At 45.0% G+C, this 19,490-nt stretch overlaps 1 protein-coding gene across 5 annotated transcripts in view; it reads right to left on the reverse strand.

Moving 5' to 3' along the window:
- The window catches only part of LPP (LIM domain containing preferred translocation partner in lipoma), a 347,896-nt gene that overhangs the window by 302,533 nt on the left and 25,873 nt on the right, over positions 1 to 19,490 (reverse strand). For 3 of the 5 annotated variants that reach the window (XM_056565451.1, XM_056565453.1, XM_056565454.1), the window contains exon 2: positions 6,861 to 6,937. The exons of 1 other annotated variant lie outside the window; for it this stretch is intronic. The gene's annotated coding sequence lies outside the window, so the exon portion shown is untranslated. Of the gene's footprint in view, positions 1 to 6,860; positions 6,938 to 12,434; positions 12,474 to 19,490 lie in introns of those variants that run through there. One more of the 5 variants, XM_056565452.1, reaches the window with a different exon arrangement.

The following is a 19,490-nucleotide window of genomic DNA, read 5'->3' on the forward strand; positions in this document are numbered from 1 at the left end:
ACTAGGTTCAAGGGTATGTTCATATGAAGCATATATACTTGCTGTGGTAACTTATAAAAAAAAAAATCCTTGGCATAGAATATACTACATATGAACACATACCCTCACGTTAGCCCAAGGCACATGTTGAAGTGCCATGTGAGTCTCCAATAGAGAAAAGTGTCATAATTTGAGGGATACATATGTGGGAGTCTCCCTGACTTCACATAGTTTGGCTTGAGTGACAGGTCTCTCCCTATACATAAACCAGGAGAGACCTGCCAATCAAGCTGAGCTGGGTAAGAAGGAGCTGTCTGGTGTACAGACATGTCACTTCTAGAATCCTGTGTTATAAAGTATAACATAGCTATTAGTAACAAGGAAGGACGTCATGTTACCTGTAGTTCTGGAAGACTGGCGTTTATATGCATTAACTTAGAACTTGGTGGAACGGGGATGCAGCTATATGACACTTTCTATAAGGCAATATTACTAATCACCAGCTACATCCTTAACACCAGTGGTCTCCAAGCTGTGACCCTCCAGATGTTGCAAAACTACAACTCCCAGGATGGCCGGACATTGGAGACCACTACTTTACACAAACATGCTAATATTAGCTGCAGGTACAGAACTTGTGACTGTGTTTCACTTAGATGTAGCCAAATATCAGTCTAGGCAGATTCCTAATAGTATCAAAAGTCACTGATCTACCACACTGTCTTTTTCCCAAAGACAACCTCCGGATAGGAAGCTGAGCATGTGCACTCAACTTCTCAGGTCGACCATAGGCACGTTCTAATTGGAACCTGTCCTGTGAAGCTGTGTTATGGTCTTGGCCACCATGCTGCAGCAAACATTCAGGATTATGGCAATCTTCATATATTTAGAAATATAGTGGAAAATGTATCAAAACCTGTCCAGAGGAAAAGCTGCCGAGTTGCCCATAGCAACAAATCAGATTGCTTCGTTCATTTTTCCGAGGACTTAAAAAATGAGAGCAGCGATCTGATTGGTTGCTATGGGCTACTAAACAAATTTTCCTCTTGGCAGGTTTTGATGAATCCCCCCCATAGTGTGCAATTCCAGCCAAATGACGAAGGTGCATGGAAGAGAAAATTATAAATTCACGCTCATTACCATTACAAGTAGAAGTGGAACACCACAACTTACATTATGCTTGCAGGGAAGAAAAGGTAGGAAATCTGGCAGAAAATGATTTGTTTTTAGTTCTCAAAATATATTTATATATAAATAAAAAAAATTTAAGTATACTGGTAGACATTGTATGGAATATTTAAGTTCATTTCTTTCTTTGTAATGATTCTACAGCCAAAGTCATAACACTTGGAAAAGATTTCACTGGCTAATAATTGTCAGATGTTTTCTTCTCTGCACCAGGTAGATCTAAAAATATCCCAAGTGAGAAGTGCATCTCCTGTTACACAATGTACACCTTAATGGCTGAGGTCACTAAGAGGCCTTATACACACAGCATGAATCTTTAGGGTTTGCCGAGTCATGACAGCAGATTTGCACTATGTATTTAACTTTGCAAATTTCACTACAATGCACAAATAAATAAATAAAGCACACTACACCTATTGTGAATCCACATAGCACAAGGTTTACGCTGTAGAAGTGCCACACATTTGTAGTGAAAAAAGTTTTCAATGTACCCTTATAGAAGTCCCTGGCGCCATTCACTGGGTGCATACTACTTGCACTGAGCTTACTAAGCAGAAATAAAGTGACAACACTCAAAAGTTGAATGTTTAGGTACACCTAAAAAATGAATAAATAATAAAAAAATATATATAATATAAATTATCTCACATTTTTATAAATGTATTAATGTATTAAATCATTTCATATGACAAAACTTCCATACAGCCAAGTCTCTAAGGGGGAAAAGGGGGGGGGGGGTCATCCTCTGCTTCAGTATGTTGGCAAAAAATATAAAATATTTTCAAAAATGTGAGGGGAGGACTCATTTATGTGAGATACTGCGTGTGTATAGAATATACACTGCTCAAAAAATAGAAGGGAACAATAGATCTGAATGAATGGACTAATCGTAGGAAATACTTTCGTCTTTACATAGTTGAATGTGCTGACAACAAGATCACACAAAAATTATCAATGGAAATCAAATTTATCAACCCATGGAGGTCTGGATATGGAGTCACACTCAAAATCAAAGTGGAAAACCACACTACAGGCCGATCCAACTTGGATGTGATGTCCATAAAACAAGTCAAAATGAGGCTCAGTAGTGTGTGTGGCCTCCACGTGCCCGTATGACCTCCCTACAATGCCTGGGCATGCTCCTGATGAGGTAGCGGATGGTCTCCTGAGGTATGTCCTCCCAGACCTGGACTAAAGAATCCGCCAACTCCTGGACAGTCTGTGGTGCAACGTGGTGTTGGTGGATGGAGCGAGACATGATGACCCAGATGTGCTCAATCGGATTCAGGTCTGGGGAACGGGCGGGCCAGTCCATAGGATCAATGCCTTCCTCTTGTAGGAACTGCTGACACACTCCAGTCACATGAGGTCTAGCATTACATTGTCTTGCATTAGGAGGAACCAGGGCAAACCGCACCAGCATATGGTCTCACAAGGGGTCTGAAGATCTCATCTTGGTACCTAATGGCAGTCAGGCTACCTCTGGCAAGCATATGGAAAGTTGTGCGCCCCCACCCCCCAAAGAAATGCCACCCCACACCATTACTACATGCTGGAGGATGTTGCAGGCAGCAAAACATTCTCCACGGCCTCTTCTCCAGACTGTCACGTCTGTCATATATCCTCAGTGTGAACCTGCTTTCATCTGTGAAGAGCACAGGGTGCCAGTGGTGAATTTGCCAATCTTGGTGTTCTCTGGCAAATACCAAACGTCCTGCACGGTGTTGGGCTGTAAGCACAACCCCACCTGTGGACGTCAGGCCCTCATACCACTCTCATGGAGTCTCTTTCTGACCGTTTGAATGGACACATGCACATTTGTGGCCTGCTGGAGGTCATTTTGCAGGGCTCTGGCAGTGCTCCTCCTTGCACAAAGGCAGAGGTAGCGGTCCTGCTGCTGGGTTGTTGCCCTCCAATACGTCTCCTGATGTACCAGCCTGTCTTCTGGTAGCGCCTCCATGCTCTGGACACAACGCTGACAGACACAGAAAACCTTCTTGACACAGCTCGCATTGATGTGCTATCCTGGATGAGCTGCACTACCTGAGCCACTTGTGTGGGTTGTAGACTCCGTCTCATACTACCACTAGAAGAGTGAAAGCACCGCCTGCATTCAAAAGTGACCAAAACATCAGCCAGGAAACATAGGAACTGAGAAGTGATCTGTGGTCACTACCTACAGAACCACTCCTTTATTGGGGTGTCTTGCTAATTGCCTATAATTTCCACCTGTTGTCTGTTCCATTTGCACAACAGCATGTGAAATTGATTGTCAATCAGTATTGCTTTCTGAGTGGACAGTGTGATTTCACAGACAGACACACACACACACACACACACACACACACACACACACACACACACACACACACACACACCAGGGGAACTCAACTGGCAGACCGCTGTCCAGCACCGGACCACGGCTGCCTGTCATCCAAACCTCCGCCCGGATCTCCGCTCATTCATTTGTATAGGTATCTTTAAGACACCGCTACAAATGAATAGCCGTGGCCCAGAGCGAGGAAACACTGTGTTCCCTGCCCGGCCACCTGGCGCTTCTCCTATGATGAAGGTAACGCGATTAGCACTGCCTGCATCATCTGCACTGGCCAGGCCTGACTAGAAAAGGCCAGAGCAGCGCAGGACCTGGGACGAGAGCCAAGCTCTCAGGTACAAATTTGTGATGGTGGCATGATTGGAGTTGTAGTTTGCAACAGCTGGAGAGTCACAGCGGCATCACTAATTCTGGGAGCACAGCGGCATCACTAACTCTGGGGGCACAGCGGCATCACTAACTCTGGGGGCACAGCGGCATCACTAATTTTGTGCAGCACAGCGGCATCACTAATTTTGTGCAGCACAGCGGCATCACTAACTCTGGGGGCACAGCGGCATCACTAACTCTGGGGGCACAGCGGCATCACTAACTCTGGGGGCACAGCGGCATCACTAACTCTGGGGGCACAGCGGCATCACTAACTCTGGGGGCACAGCGGCATCACTAACTCTGGGGGCACAGCGGCATCACTAACTCTGGGGGCACAGCGGCATCACTAACTCTGGGGGCACAGCGGCATCACTAACTCTGGGGGCACAGCGGCATCACTAACTCTGGGGGCACAGCGGCATCACTAACTCTGGGGGCACAGCGGCATCACTAACTCTGGGGGCACAGCGGCATCACTAACTCTGGGGGCACAGCGGCATCACTAACTCTGGGGGCACAGCGGCATCACTAACTCTGGGGGCACAGCGGCATCACTAACTCTGGGGGCACAGCGGCATCACTAACTCTGGGGGCACAGCGGCATCACTAACTCTGGGGGCACAGCGGCATCAATTATTTGGTGCACAGAGGTACAATTAGTTTTTACAGGGCACAGTGTTTGTCAAAAATGTATTTGGGGGCATAGCGTGTGGCAGTAATATACCAGGGGCCCAGTGTGTGGCATTATTATAATCAGGGGCATAGTATATGGCAGTAATATACCAGGGGCCCAGTGTGTGGCAGTATTATTTTCAGTGGTACAGTGTGTGGCAGTAATATACTAGGGGTACAGTGTGCGACAGTGCTCTATTCAGGGATACAGTGTGCGAAAGTGCTCTATTCAGGGATACAGTGTGCGACAGTGCTCTATTCAGGGATACAGTGTGCGACAGTGCTCTATTCAGGGGTACAGTGTGCGACAGTGCTCTATTCAGGGGTACAGTGTGAGACAGTGCTCTATTCAGGGGTACAGTGTGCGACAGTGCTCTATTCAGGGGTACAGTGTGCGACAGTGCTCTATTCAGGGATACAGTGTGCGACAGTGCTCTATTCAGGGATACAGTGTGCGACAGTGCTCTATTCAGGGATACAGTGTGCGACAGTGCTCTATTCAGGGGTACAGTGTGCGACAGTGCTCTATTCAGGGGTACAGTGTGCGACAGTGCTCTATTCAGGGGTACAGTGTGCGACAGTGCTCTATTCAGGGATACAGTGTGTGACAGTGCTCTATTCAGGGATACAGTGTGCGACAGTGCTCTATTCAGGGGTACAGTGTGCGACAGTGCTCTATTCAGGGGTACAGTGTGCGACAGTGCTCTATTCAGGGGTACAGTGTGCGACAGTGCTCTATTCAGGGATACAGTGTGCGACAGTGCTCTATTCAGGGATACAGTGTGCGACAGTGCTCTATTCAGGGATACAGTGTGCGACAGTGCTCTATTCAGGGGTACAGTGTGCGACAGTGCTCTATTCAGGGATACAGTGTGCGACAGTGCTCTATTCAGGGATACAGTGTGCGACAGTGCTCTATTCAGGGATACAGTGTGCGACAGTGCTCTATTCAGGGATACAGTGTGCGACAGTGCTCTATTCAGGGGTACAGTGTGCGACAGTGCTCTATTCAGGGATACAGTGTGCGACAGTGCTCTATTCAGGGATACAGTGTGCGACAGTGCTCTATTCAGGGATACAGTGTGCGACAGTGCTCTATTCAGGGATACAGTGTGCGACAGTGCTCTATTCAGGGGTACAGTGTGCGACAGTGCTCTATTCAGGGGTACAGTGTGCGACAGTGCTCTATTCAGGGGTACAGTGTGCGACAGTGCTCTATTCAGGGGTACAGTGTGCGACAGTGCTCTATTCAGGGATACAGTGTGCGACAGTGCTCTATTCAGGGGTAAAGTGTGCGACAGTGCTCTATTCAGGGATACAGTGTGCGACAGTGCTCTATTCAGGGATACAGTGTGCGACAGTGCTCTATTCAGGGATACAGTGTGCGACAGTGCTCTATTCAGGGATACAGTGTGCGACAGTGCTCTATTCAGGGATACAGTGTGCGACAGTGCTCTATTCAGGGATACAGTGTGCGACAGTGCTCTATTCAGGGATACAGTGTGCGACAGGGCTCTATTCAGGGATACAGTGTGCGACAGTGCTCTATTCAGGGATACAGTGTGCGACAGTGCTCTATTCAGGGATACAGTGTGCGACAGTGCTCTATTCAGGGGTACAGTGTGCGACAGTGCTCTATTCAGGGGTAAAGTGTGCGGCAGCATTCAGGTCATACATCCTCCACACTTCAGTTGTTCGTTTGCTCTTTCCTTCGTGGCACTGAGGCCGCTATTTGTGAACCAGGCCTTAGCGTTCAGCACACACCGGTATATACACACAAAAAAAAGTTGACAAATGTAAGCACTGTTAACAGCAACTTCATATGCTTTTCCAGGGTATATCCTCAGTTTAACATCTGTTCACTCAGTTCATGTACTAGGAAGTGTAAAACCTTTTATGATCTTTCTTGAAACTTCAAGGACTCGGAAGTCAAATTTTTTTTAAAGGTGTAACAGTAGCACTTACAAATCATCAGCGTTCTGCATCTGCAAAGCATGACATTGCTAAACATGAGCAGTAGGCCTACATATCATATGACAACTGTGTGTAGCACATGAATAATCATGGGAAATAAAAAATGGCCGCCAATATACTCAACTTCAGCATCTTTTACTAAAAGTATCTCAGAACATCCCAAGACATGATGAAATCCTTACTCAACATGCAACTGTATTTTTCCCCTCCAGAAGAGACAGATAACTTCAGAGCACAGCAATATACGTGGTGTTTTAAAGCAGCAGCAAACTGCTCATTTAATTTATAGACAGCTTTTCTTCCTAGATAAGAATATTGTCATAAATAGCATAACACTCACCTTACTCTCGTGTTCTCTCCAGACGCACCGCACTTACTGAGGTCTAAACCAGATCCAGAGTTCCAGGGGTTCTAAACCTATAAGAGACCACAAGGCAAGCTTCAAAACATAGGGAGGGGGATGTCACATCTAGTGAGGCACTCATATCCTGCTTCCAAACCCTGACTCACCTCCCCTCCTCGTTCAATAGATCAGTGCTTTGGGTAAACATTTCCAAATATGGAAAACAGGACCAAGAAGCTTGTCAAATATCATCCTTCGCTGCCTTCCCCCCCTCTTTTGGTACTTTGGGAGAAAAGTTTAAAAAAAAAAAAACGCAATATCTGTAGAGTAAATTCCACTGTGTGTGTATCATTAACCCTGCGAGACTCCACTACGCCTGCTGCCCCTATCCCGACATTCCTGGCATAACACTGGAATATCAGCTTTGTAGTTACGGGTTTGTACATGGATGGAGCACATGTACCCACAGCTCCCTGCAGAATGATGCTGCCCATACTGACACTACAGGTACTTACCAGGAGCACACAGGTCAACAGGAGTTATCCATGTGTATCAATCAAAACAACTTAGGGTGGGTTCACACTATACTTCTTACATACGGTCACCAGCTGGGAGGAGTGAAAACCGGGCGGCTCATTTTTGTTTGCAACCGGACATAAAACCGCGGTATACAACAGTTTTTGGTCCAGTCAGAAAACCGGATACAGGGCAAAAATGAGGTGACCGGAGTCACTACCTGACTAAGGTCGGCTCATTCAAATGAATGAGATACTGTATGTAAAAAGGAAGTGTGAACCCAGCCTTAACTGGAATATAAAACTAATCAAAAAATATAAAACTAAACAAATAACATTCTATGACATTTAGTGCCATACAGTAAGTTTATCATATTAAACAGAAATTAAAAACTTTTCCTAAAAGGGCCACATACATTTAGAACCTAAACAGGAACAGAGGATGATGGGGGGTAAGACAGTAGGGATGCTGCATTTCTCAACCTCTTACGCTGTACAAACATGGCATAGAGCAACGGTGTGCTTCCAGCTGTTGCAAAACTACAACTCCCTGCATGCCCGGACAGCCGTTAGCTGTCCAGGCATGCTGGGAGTTGTAGTTTTGCAACAGCTGGAGGCAGACTGGTTAGGCTATGTTCACATCAGCACTAGGCAAATCAGTTATTGTCACCTAACAGAGGTCATTCTTAACCTAAATGGTCTGCTACATTGAAATATTTTGTTAAAATAAGTGACCATAGACTTCTGTTACTATCCCTTAAAATATCAGTTCATCACAGTTGATGTCCATTTTTAACCATTAAATTCTGTTTTTCCTGATGTAAAAATAACAAAAGCTAACGGGGATTACTTCACCATAGACTTCAATGTTAAATTACTAAAGTATTAACGGAAATTAAGCGAAAATTATGAAAACTGAATACAGCGGAGAAGAAAAATCACTCATTGAAACGAATGGGACCTGTTAATTTTCATTTAGAATTCAAATAGAGAAAACAGACATGGTCGCACATCTACAACATGCACAATGATCTAAGGCTTCTCTGCAACATTCATTAAACTAAAAGGTCGTTAGTGTACTTTATGATCATGAAGTGCAAGCCCGCTCGCCACCTCACGGCCTCCTGTAAGTAGCGGGTCACTAATGTCCCTAGCATAAAATGGCGTAGCACTGAGCGGCAAACACCACCACCGCAACACCAGTGCCTGCAGGGGGAACGATCCACTGGTAGAGCAGCCCCAATACCACTCCCAGGGCCACGCCTGCCCACAGACACGGTGCCACGGCAGCAATGGATGCCGCACAGCACCACACCAGTGTGAACAGGTGTAAAAAGATCACTTACCATGTTCTCCCAGTCAGATACTGGGAGGCTGCCAGAAAGAAAACACAATGTAAATTCAAATAAGAGAAAACCGACATGGTCGCACAACTACAACATGCACAATGATCTAAGGCTTCTCAGCAACATTCATTAAATTAGCCCTCAGCCCAGGCATATATAAATTAGCAGGAAGCTTCCTTTCAGGCAGCAGGGTTTAAATGCAGTGGTGCCCAGGCATGTTTGCTGTGCTCCATACAGCCTAGCTGTAGATCACCACCATCCATCACCTAAAGGCAGTGGATGGGGGTCATAAATGTTTGCGGTTGAAATGCGCTTACAGGTAGGGTCACACTTGCTGTATTTTGCTGCATATTTTCTGCAGCTGATTTTGCTGCCCATTGACTACAATGGCTAGAAAAATGTGCAGCAGCAAAATACGGCACGTGACCCTACCCGTATTTTGCTGCTGTGTATTTCCTTACCTACTTAGTTGAAAGGGTAGGAAAATCAGCGGCAAGAAATATGCAGCAAAACATGGCTTGTGTGACCCTATCCTAGTATAGACAAAAAAAAGTTATGGGAATCATAATAAAAAGATATATAGGATTATGTGCATTACCTTTGACATCTAGCTTGCTGTGCTTTTCGTACAGAAACTTGAGGCTGGCTTACTTTTACCATTAAAGTCAAAGGTGAAGATAATTGAAAGGGAAGGCATTGCTAGTGTGAACAGAACCACTCTCATGCATTCTATGATATGTCATATAAAAGGTATCTTGGTAGCTTCTAGGGAAACAGACAAAACATCCCCCATGCAGCGACGGATGTATCCGAGGATGATCAGATAGCTCAAGGCAGATGTAAAAACAGAGGTGGTTTATAAAAATAAGTGCGGAGAAAAAAAAAGGGATGCAGTGTTCTCCAGCAAGCAATCAGGTAGCTGCTTTTCATTCAACAGGGCCTCCGAAAGATGCTCCACTATTCTTCTGAACTGGCTGTCCCTTATGTGCACCCTGCAATAACCTTTACATGGATTACAAGTCAACTAATAGGAGGGATAAACCTAGAATTCTGAAGAACTGCTTACTTATACATAGGAATGGTTCCTAGCAAAGGGGGGGGGGGGGGGGGAAATAGGCCCTGTTCACACGGCTGTAAACGTGTGGAATGTCTGCCAGAAAATATGGGTGGACATTCTCAACAGTTGCTTGATTCAGTGGCGGCACTATGGTCACTTGGTAAAGTGCCGTCTTCATAGATGGGAATGTATTGCTGAGGGGAATTGGCAGAAACATTAGACTAGTTCAATGTTTCTGTGGACATCGGAATTGTAAGCTGTTCGTAAACTGGCGTCAAGAACCAGGCTGTGGAGTCCCATAGTCATTAGTAGCCTATGTTCGATATGAACGAGGCCTCGTGTATGAGATGTGCTGGTGATCCTTTGGGGGGAGAAAATAAATAAAGCTTGTTGAATTTCAACATGCCTGAGCCTCTGTTCTAAAGGAAGAGGAGTCCTAGTCAAAAGTGTCTGGCAGTAGCTTATTTCCCTCTCCCCACTGAGAACACATGCACATCTGGTCAAATCGAGCGTGCACAATTGTTAGGAGTTCAATAGGAAAAGTTGTTTGTGAAATAAGTATTTGGCCAAGGGCGAGTGCTTCCATGCTGACACACAGCACGTGTTCACAGAGTAGATAAGTACACCGGACTCAGCGAGCAGTATTCTTCACGGGTGCAGCCCAGACTCTTCCTAGTCAGTCCACGGTTTACAGTTAACATTTTCCTTATTTTATCTGTAAAGTTGATTATTTGGCAACCAAAAATAATAATAAGAATTAATAAAATAAATAAAAATCTAATTAGGCTCCTACATTTTTAGACGTAAAAGCCAAAAGGCGTCCAAGTCATTTTTGCGGGGGGGATCAAAGTACAGATCCTGAAAACTATCAAGAAATCAGAAGAAATGGAGGTAACTGAATTGTAAGATGAAATGTATTGGCAGCTCTGCAGGTAACTGGAGTACAAAACACAATGCAATGGCAGAATTGTGTCTGCAGAGGAAAAGGTCACTGGACATTACAACTGTGACAGCAGCTCTGGATAGAAGTATATGGAACAATGTAATGGAACGCTTGTATTTTCAGATCTGAAGGTGAATGGAGTATAACATATGTAACAGCACTGCAGCTCTCCTATTGATATACGGAGAGGGATGCTGGCACTACCGAATACCACAAGGTAAGGAGTATGCATACTCACAGGTTATTGCTCCGGGATCCGGGCGGTGCACGAGGCAGACCAACGGCAGTAATTCCAATGAAACGTATGTAGGAATGAGATGTCTGCGGCACACGTCATGTATCCAACATAACTTTATTGTCAGCATATGCAGCGCACAATATCTCATTATATTGAAGCCAAAGTACAAGGACAAAGTGGGAAGAATAAAAAAAGTACCGTATTTTTCGCCCTATAGGACGCACCGGCATATAAGACGCACCCAATTTTAAAGGTGCAAAATCTAGAAAATAAAGATTCTGCACCTAACAGTGATCTTCAACCTGCGGACCTCCAGATGTTGCAAAACTACAACTCCCAGCAGGCCCGGACAGCCAACGGCTGTCCGGGCATGCTGGGAGTTGTAGTTTTGCAACATCTGGAGGTCCGCAGGTTGAAGACCACTGGATAGGAGGTAATACTCATGTGTCCCCGCCGCTCCGGACCCATCACCGCTGCCCTGGATGTTGCTCCATCACTGTCGCCGCGTCCCCGGGGTGTCCCCGACGCTCCAGACGTCTTCTTCCCCGGGATCCACGCTCTCCGTCGCCGTCATCACGTCGCTATGAACGCCGCCCCTATTGGATGCAGGGGATCCCGGCACGGAGCAGACACCGTGGAGGCAGCTAAGGTCCCTCCCGGTGTCATGTAAGCTGTTCGGGACGCCGCAATTTCACCGCGGCAGTCCCGAACAGCCCGACTGAGCAGCCGGGTTACTGTCCCTTTCGCTTCAGACGCGGCGGTCAGCTTTGATCGCCGCGTCTGAAGGGTTAATACAGGGCATCACCGCGATTGGTGAAGTCCTGTATTAGCCGCGGGTCCCGGCCGTTGATGGCCGCAGGGACCGACCCGATAGGGGTGTATTTGCCGTATAAGACGCACCAACTTTCCCCCCCCAGTTTTGGGGAAGAAAAAGTGCGTCTTATACGGCAAAAAATACGGTATATTCTGCAAACCCTGCCCATGGCATGCAGTGTCTTAGGCAGTGTTCACACGATGTGGTTTCTCTGCATTTTGTTTTTACCACAATTTGCATGATCCCAGTAAAATAGTGCCATTTCACCAAAATGTAGACAAAACTACAGAAAAGCTGCAGGAAAAAGGCATTGTAAGTGGTGAAATGCTGAGATCTATGAGTCACATGATAGACCACGCTTACTATGTAATCCGCACTGCTCTGCACGGACAGGTTATCAGATAAGAGCATGCATCCCATTTAGTCACAAGCTATCATATTTCCCTAGTGAGGTAAACCATAGGCCAACAACACTAAACACCCCGAGGCCTCAAGCAGTAGAGCTGAGGCGCCTAAAACAACTGGAATGCCTCACCGCAGAAACGTGTCTGAACAGTTACCTGGGCTCTAATGGATTTGTTGTATACCTGCTTTCTGTGTGCTGTAAACTTACTTAAGATAAAAGTCCATAAACTGTAAAAGAATATTTGAATCTTACTTCACACTTTGAACTCGTATCCAGTCAGAAGTTTATGTACACAGATGACAGGAGAAGAGATCTACATAACAGCACATGTACTTTTAGTCATGAATTCTGTGCCTATAGGTGCGGTCATACAAACATGGGGGAGATAAAGAAAACTAGTGCAGAGGAAAAGTTTACCTGTCGCCCACAGCAACCAATCAGATGCCTTCCTTCATTTTCCAGAGGCTTTTTTGAAAGAAGCGATCTGATTGGCTATGGGCAACTGGTCAACTTTTCCTCTGTACAAGTTTTGATAAACCTCCCCCTGAGACACAGGGGAAGATTTATCAAAACCTGTGTAGAGGGAAAGTGATGCAGTTGCCCATAGCAACCAAATGGCGTCTTTCATTTTTAAAGGAGAACTCCAGAACACAAAAATTGCCCTCCATACTGCCAGCAGTAAAAAAAAATAAAAATAGATACATACTTTATTCACTCCCCCGGTGTCTCCGGTAACCCGCTCCGGTATCCGCCACGATCCTCTTCCTGGTTGCCGGTGATCGGCGATTCATACTGCACTCAGCCAATCACTGGCCGCAGCAGGGTCCCAACTCGGCCGGCGATAGGCTGAGCGGCAGTGTGATGTTTTCTGCCCCAGCAGCAGGTGCTGGTGTAGTGAAGACTTGTGTGTCGAGACTTCGCTGCGGCCGGTGATTGGCTGAGTGCAGTTTGACTCGCCGACCACCGGCAACCAGGAAGAGGATCGCTGCCAGAGACCGGAGCGGATTACTGGAGGCACCGGGGGAGCGAAGGAAGGTAGGTATCTATTTTTTTACTGACGCCAGTATAGAGGACAATTTTTGTATTCTGGAGTCCTGTGAAAAATGAGGTTGCTATGGACAACTGCACCACTTTTCCCTCAGCACATGTTTTGGTAAATCTCCCCCACAGACTCTTTAGTAAGAGTCCAAAACAGCAAAATGGCCAAAAAGTAGTTTTTTAGCTTTACTTTTAAAAATATGTACAGTAGGCAAATACAAACAAGTAAATAGGTTTTTTTTGTTACCCCAGTGCCCCTATTACTTGGTACAGTGTTTCCCAACCAGGGTGCCTTCAGCTGTTGCAAAACTACAACTACCAGCATGCCCGGACAGCCTTTGGCTGTCCGGGCATGCTGGGAGTTGTAGTTTTGTAACAGATGGAAGCACCCCGATTGGGAAACACTGACTTAGCATTTAAAGCGTATGAGGTTAAGGCATACTGCGATCTAAGAGAACGTCCTTTTCCTTACTTTGCCCGCAGTTTGTAAAGTTATATTCATGCTATCTTTAGGCTGGTGAATAGTCGGAGGGGCCGGCCGACGCTCACAGCTGCTCGCTCCTTCCCGCCCTTACCCACTCCCAGCATAGAGCCCTGTTCGCCAATCCTGAGGGACCAGCAAATCTCTTAGATTATGCCCTAAATGATGGTGCCTGCAATGGAGGCGAGGGTGGCACTGTGCTACAACCCCACAGAATGCCCCTCATTGAGACATCTCAGAGAGCACGCCATTTTACACCGATATGTTCCTTTAGATAACGTCAGTCAGCAAGACAAGAAATAAAGGTCATAAAGGAAAGTGGACAAATTGTCTGAAGGCATCAGTGTCTGGGCCTGACATACCTACAACCAGATTACTTCACATTTCACATGTATTATGCAACCACTTTCCCGACTGGATTCATCTACCACCACACGAGCTCTTCACAAACCCATCATGGCATTACTAGACTTGCTGTAGAAAGCCACATCTAAAACATCTCAAGAATTCTAAGTATGCAGTCTAACATGAAGTGTAAAAAAGCTGAACACTGAGAAAGAAAGGATCGGTCCCATATACAGAAATGAAAAACACTTTCCCATGCACCGGAGGAATTTTTTTTTAGGTTGTTTTCCCACGATAGACTTTCAGGCCATATCACTGTACAGAACCTAAAAGTCTGATCTAAACCACTAGGCGCCATCAGGGTGGGATTTCTATCAATCTTCTATGGTTATGGAATATTGCTAAGAACCAGCATCATTTTACCCTCAGTAAAGTGATGCTGTCTGACCTCTGTTAGCCACCCCAGATACAGAGAATTAATGGGCTGTAGCATCTTTATAGTCTTTCAGTGCACAGTGTTGGGGTCTATTCACACTGGCGGAATTCCGCCTCAAATGAGAGCCCAATAGACTTCTATGGGATTCCACACTTCCCAATTTCCACATGCCAGAAACTAACCAAGGAAGCGGAATTGGTGTGGAAATTCTGCCTGTATGAATAGACCCTTAATGGTCACCTGTTGTACAGGGGAAATGATGCCCAGTGCAGAGAAACACTGTGAGGGTGCATTCACACACTATTCGTTCTTGTGGGTTTTCCGCTGCGTATTTGAAAGTGGGCGGGCTCTTCTAGGCTGTCCATAGCAGATTTTACGCGGCGGAATTTACGCTGCGGAAAATCCGCTGCAGTCCCTACTGACTTCAATGGGGCTTGCGGCAGATCTTCCGCAGCGTAAATTCTTCCGTGGAAAATCTGCTGCGGACAGCCGAGAAGAGCCCGCCCCCTTTCAAATACACAGCGGAAGACCCACAAATAGCGTGTGAACGCACCCTGAACCTACCTTCTCAGGATCATAACGTGAAGGCATATTCTATACTCAACTGATCAATGCAAATAAAAATTCTGAAACTTCAGTAGTCCCCAAAACGTACAAAAATTAAATTACGGTATATGCTAAATCAGGAAGGTGACACTTTCACAGGGTATACTCACACTGAGCTAAATGTCCGGAGGAAGTAGAACTGACAATTAAAAATCATCATCATCATCATCATCAAATCTTCTTTCATTCCTTGTCAGTTCCTCCCAAAAATACAAATTCTTTGTCAAAACCAGATATTGAGCAGAATTGTTAAAGGGGTACTCCACTGGAAAAACATTTATTTTTATATCAACTAGTGCCAAAGGTTACAGATTTGCCAATTACTTCTATTAGAAAATCTTAATCCTTCCAGTACTTAGCTGCTGTATGACCCAAGTTCTTTTCTTTTTAAATTTCCTTTCTGCTGACTCCTCTGTCAATTTTAGGAACTGTCCAGAGTAGGAACAAATCCCCAAAGAAAACCTATCCTGTTCTAGATAGTTCCTAAAATGGACAGAGGTGTCAGCAGAGAGCACTGTGGTCAGGCAGAAAGGAAATAAAAATAAAAAAAGTTTTTTTTTTTTCCCAGTGGAGTACCCCTTTAAGTGCAAGAGTATAATTTCATAGGAATCTTTCACAGAGAATAGACAAGTCAATTCTAAGTGCCCATTCACACGCCAGAATTTCCTAGTTAAATACAGCTTTAAAATTCCGTTCAGAAATTCTGTTACACAAAGTTAACATTGTGGTGAATGGGATTTCCGCTGTTCCTTTTACACAGCAGATTTTCTACAATCTGGATTCTGGCAAAAGAATAAACATGTTAATCCCTCATAAATGCATAGCCGTCAATGGAAGGGGCCCACGTCCAAATGGTCCTAGTGTCAGCTAATATCGGTGGTTGCTGCTGCACACAGAATTTTCCAAGTTGAATTTTTAAGCTAGATTCCTCTTGGAAATTCTGCAGTTTGAATGGTCCCTTAAGAAAAATCTTAAAATGTTCACCAGATTTCCCATTGGAATCAATGTCATGTGGATTAAAAGGGGTACTCCCCCCGACATCTTATCCCCTATCCAAAGCACCCCGCGTTCTGAACATTATGTTCAGAACGCCAGGTGCGGGCGGCCGTAGTGTCACGCCACGCCCCCTCCATTCATGTCTAGACATAAATGGGCTGGCGCGGTGTGACGAGGGGGCGTGGCATCACAACCACAGCCGCCCGCACCAAGCGTTCTGAACATAATGGGTGCTGGGTGCTGCAAGGGGATCGCAGGGGGTCCCAGACGCCACACCGACCCCCACGATCAGATATCAGCTTATCCTTTGGATAGGGGATAAGATGTCTAGGCGGAGTACCCCTTTAAAATGTTATTTCAGGCAAAATCCTATGGAAATTTATGTGGAATCTGCCTTAATGTACTCAGATAGAACACACCCATACCAGTTTAACCTTCTACTCCTTTCCTTGGCAATGGGAGTACACTCTTTGCGACCCCTGCATAAACCAGTCTGACAGAGGTCAGGACACTCCAGGCTCTGTTCTCTGTTGCTTTATATTCTTTACCATTATCCCTTTTATAATCTTCTTACTGTATTATGGTAAGTTCACAGGTGCATACTTTTTTAAACTGATTTTGTCTCCGGTTTAAAAACCGTACTGCAACCGCATACGTTTTTTTTTTAACATGGACGTCAATGGGAAACGCACATGTATACAGTTCCATACGGGAAAAATGTATAAGTTTTTACTTTGCACATGCGCATTTGAATCCTAAAGTCCCCACCCAAGACCCCTCCCATTAAAAATGGACAACATTTTCAAAAATTAAGGTTTTTTTTCTATAAAAACTGACGGAACTGTATGCACTTTTAAAAACAGTATACTGTTTAAACACGCATACGGCTTACTTTTTTCCATACTGTTCCATCCGTTTTTTTGCCATACAGTTTTCTTTAGAAAAACGGATTGAAAACAGTATGGCAAAAACGTAGCCTTATTCATAGCTGGCAAACATGCTCTCTTCAAATATGTAGCACAATCAGAGAATACAAAGTACATAAGTCAGTTTATTTTAACTAGTGGTCTTTTGCATTACCATCAATGATAGAATAGAAAAAAGGGTGGAAAATGTGTTAGTTTGATATATAGGTTAGTGTGTAATAAACAGATAGAATTTATAGTCAAGGAATGTTAAACTGGGAGACAATATAGTACTCTGTAAATATATACGGCTATAAAAATCCGAATATCAGATGCAGCACCAAGCAGGGAAACCAAAAAGAAATGGCTGTAAAATTGAAACCAACAGTGCGTAAGTTTCATGAAATTATACCCGGGAGGAGAAAGGCACAGAGTCTCCACAGGACCCAGCAAGAAATCCCACGCAGCAGCCAGCACTCACTGTCCAAACAAGCAATTTACAACCCAATTTCCATAAAGTTATGATCACAACAGAGCAACTTTGTCAGCAAATTACAGGTTTGGTTAGCAAGTTTTAATAAACCATAGAAGTAAACATATTAATAAATACTGAAAAGGTGACTCCTACATGACCTGCCTGATATTGTGTACAGTCTGGAGAGCAGAAGAGAGAAGTACCAGGTATCGGTATTACATTATGATCACCAGTCTGACATGACAACTGCTTCCAAGGACACTGCATGATGGATCAGAGGGATTTATCTCGACCCCATGCACACAAAAAAAGAGCCCAACAATATTGTTTCAACATTAAAATGCTACAAGCATTCCAACTCTACAGAAAGTAATAGATTCAGACATGGCTAAGTGATACCGGTATATATTCACACCTACTGCGGTTTTACAAAACTATATGAAAAGGAAACATTCCACACATTCTGCAATAAAGGGGTTGTCCAGTGAAAAACAACTTATCCCCTGTCTTGTGCACAGGGGATAAGTGTCTGATGGGCTAGGGGTCTGACAACTGGGACCCTCCATGATCAGTTACGTGTGACCCTACCCTTAAAAAGCACAACCCATTCAACTAAAAAGAGGGGGGACAATGGTGGCTTATCCTAGAGGATAGGCCTTCAATTCTAGGAGACCAAATAGAGTCTTTTAATGGGCACTGTCAGATAAAAAAAAAAAAAAAAAAAATTTTTATACGGTGTATATTTTGGCAAAACATTAACCCTTTTAATATACTGTACTTCATAAGAAAATGTTAATTTCCTTTTTATAGAAATCATGGCTTATTAAAAATCATGGCTTTGTCCAAGCTGATTCACAGGCATGGACAAAGTCCAGTAAGTGAGGGTGGGCTCACACTCCTCTGTGCTCTCTCCTGCCCGACAGGACTCCTCTGTGCTCTCTCCTGCCCGACAGGACTCCTCTGTGCTCTCTCCTGCCCGACAGGACTCCTCTGTGCTCTCTCCTGCCCGACAGGACTCCTCTGTGCTCTCTCCTGCCCGACAGGACTCCTCTGTGCTCTCTCCTGCCCGACAGGACTCCTCTGTGCTCTCTCCTGCCCGACAGGACTCCTCTGTGCTCTCTCCTGCCCGACAGGACTCCTCTGTGCTCTCTCTATCAGACAGTGGAGTGCTAGCCCACCCTCACTTACTGGACTTTGTCCATGCCTGTGCTTTAGGTTGGACAAAGCCATGATTTCTATAAAAAAAAGGAATTAACATTTTCTTATGAAATATATTAGAAGATCTACAACATATAAAAAGTTTTTGAATCTGAAAGTGCCCATTTAAAACTGGTTTTCCCCAACTTGCAAAGTTTCCGGAGGGTCTAACCACTGGGGCCCAGCGATCTAGAGAACTGGGAACTAATTGTTCCATTTGAACACTTCTGTGCCTGCCACCATGTACATTACAATTATTTTTTTTTTATATTTTATAGCTTGTTCTATATAGATCAACTTTGCAATAGCATGTTATAAAAAAAAAAATAAAATGATTCCTTCTATGTCCATTTTGAATCTATGGCCACTATGGGTCTCCCTAGGGGTCCCTGGTTCAGAGATTTCCGACTCACGCCAGCCTGGCGTTGGGTCCGAAATCACAGACTCAGTGCAGCTCTCCGCCTGTCAGACAGGCGGGAGCAAGCACTGTGCGCTTATCACTGCAGTGCATGGCAGCTCTGTACGGCACATGTAAAGCCAAACAGAGAGGAGAAGACTCGGAGGCTGCCATCCCTCACCTGTATGAGTGCTCCAGAGAGGGAGCGCCGCATACAGGTAGAAGGGCAGAAGCAAGCCCCAGGCAGGCATCAGATGACGTTGCGCCTGCCAGGCCCCGCCCACTTCCTCTGCTCATACACAGCACCATACTGAGCTACCAAAGATGGAATAAAAAAGGTATTTATAGGGGGTATTGAATTAAAAAAATGTCAGGGATATTGTTAGTTAGAGTCAGGGAAAGATGGGGAGGGGGATAAGGAGGTGTAGTTGA

This window comes from Hyla sarda, chromosome 3 (assembly GCF_029499605.1).
Source record: "Hyla sarda isolate aHylSar1 chromosome 3, aHylSar1.hap1, whole genome shotgun sequence".
NCBI lineage: Eukaryota > Metazoa > Chordata > Amphibia > Anura > Hylidae > Hyla > Hyla sarda.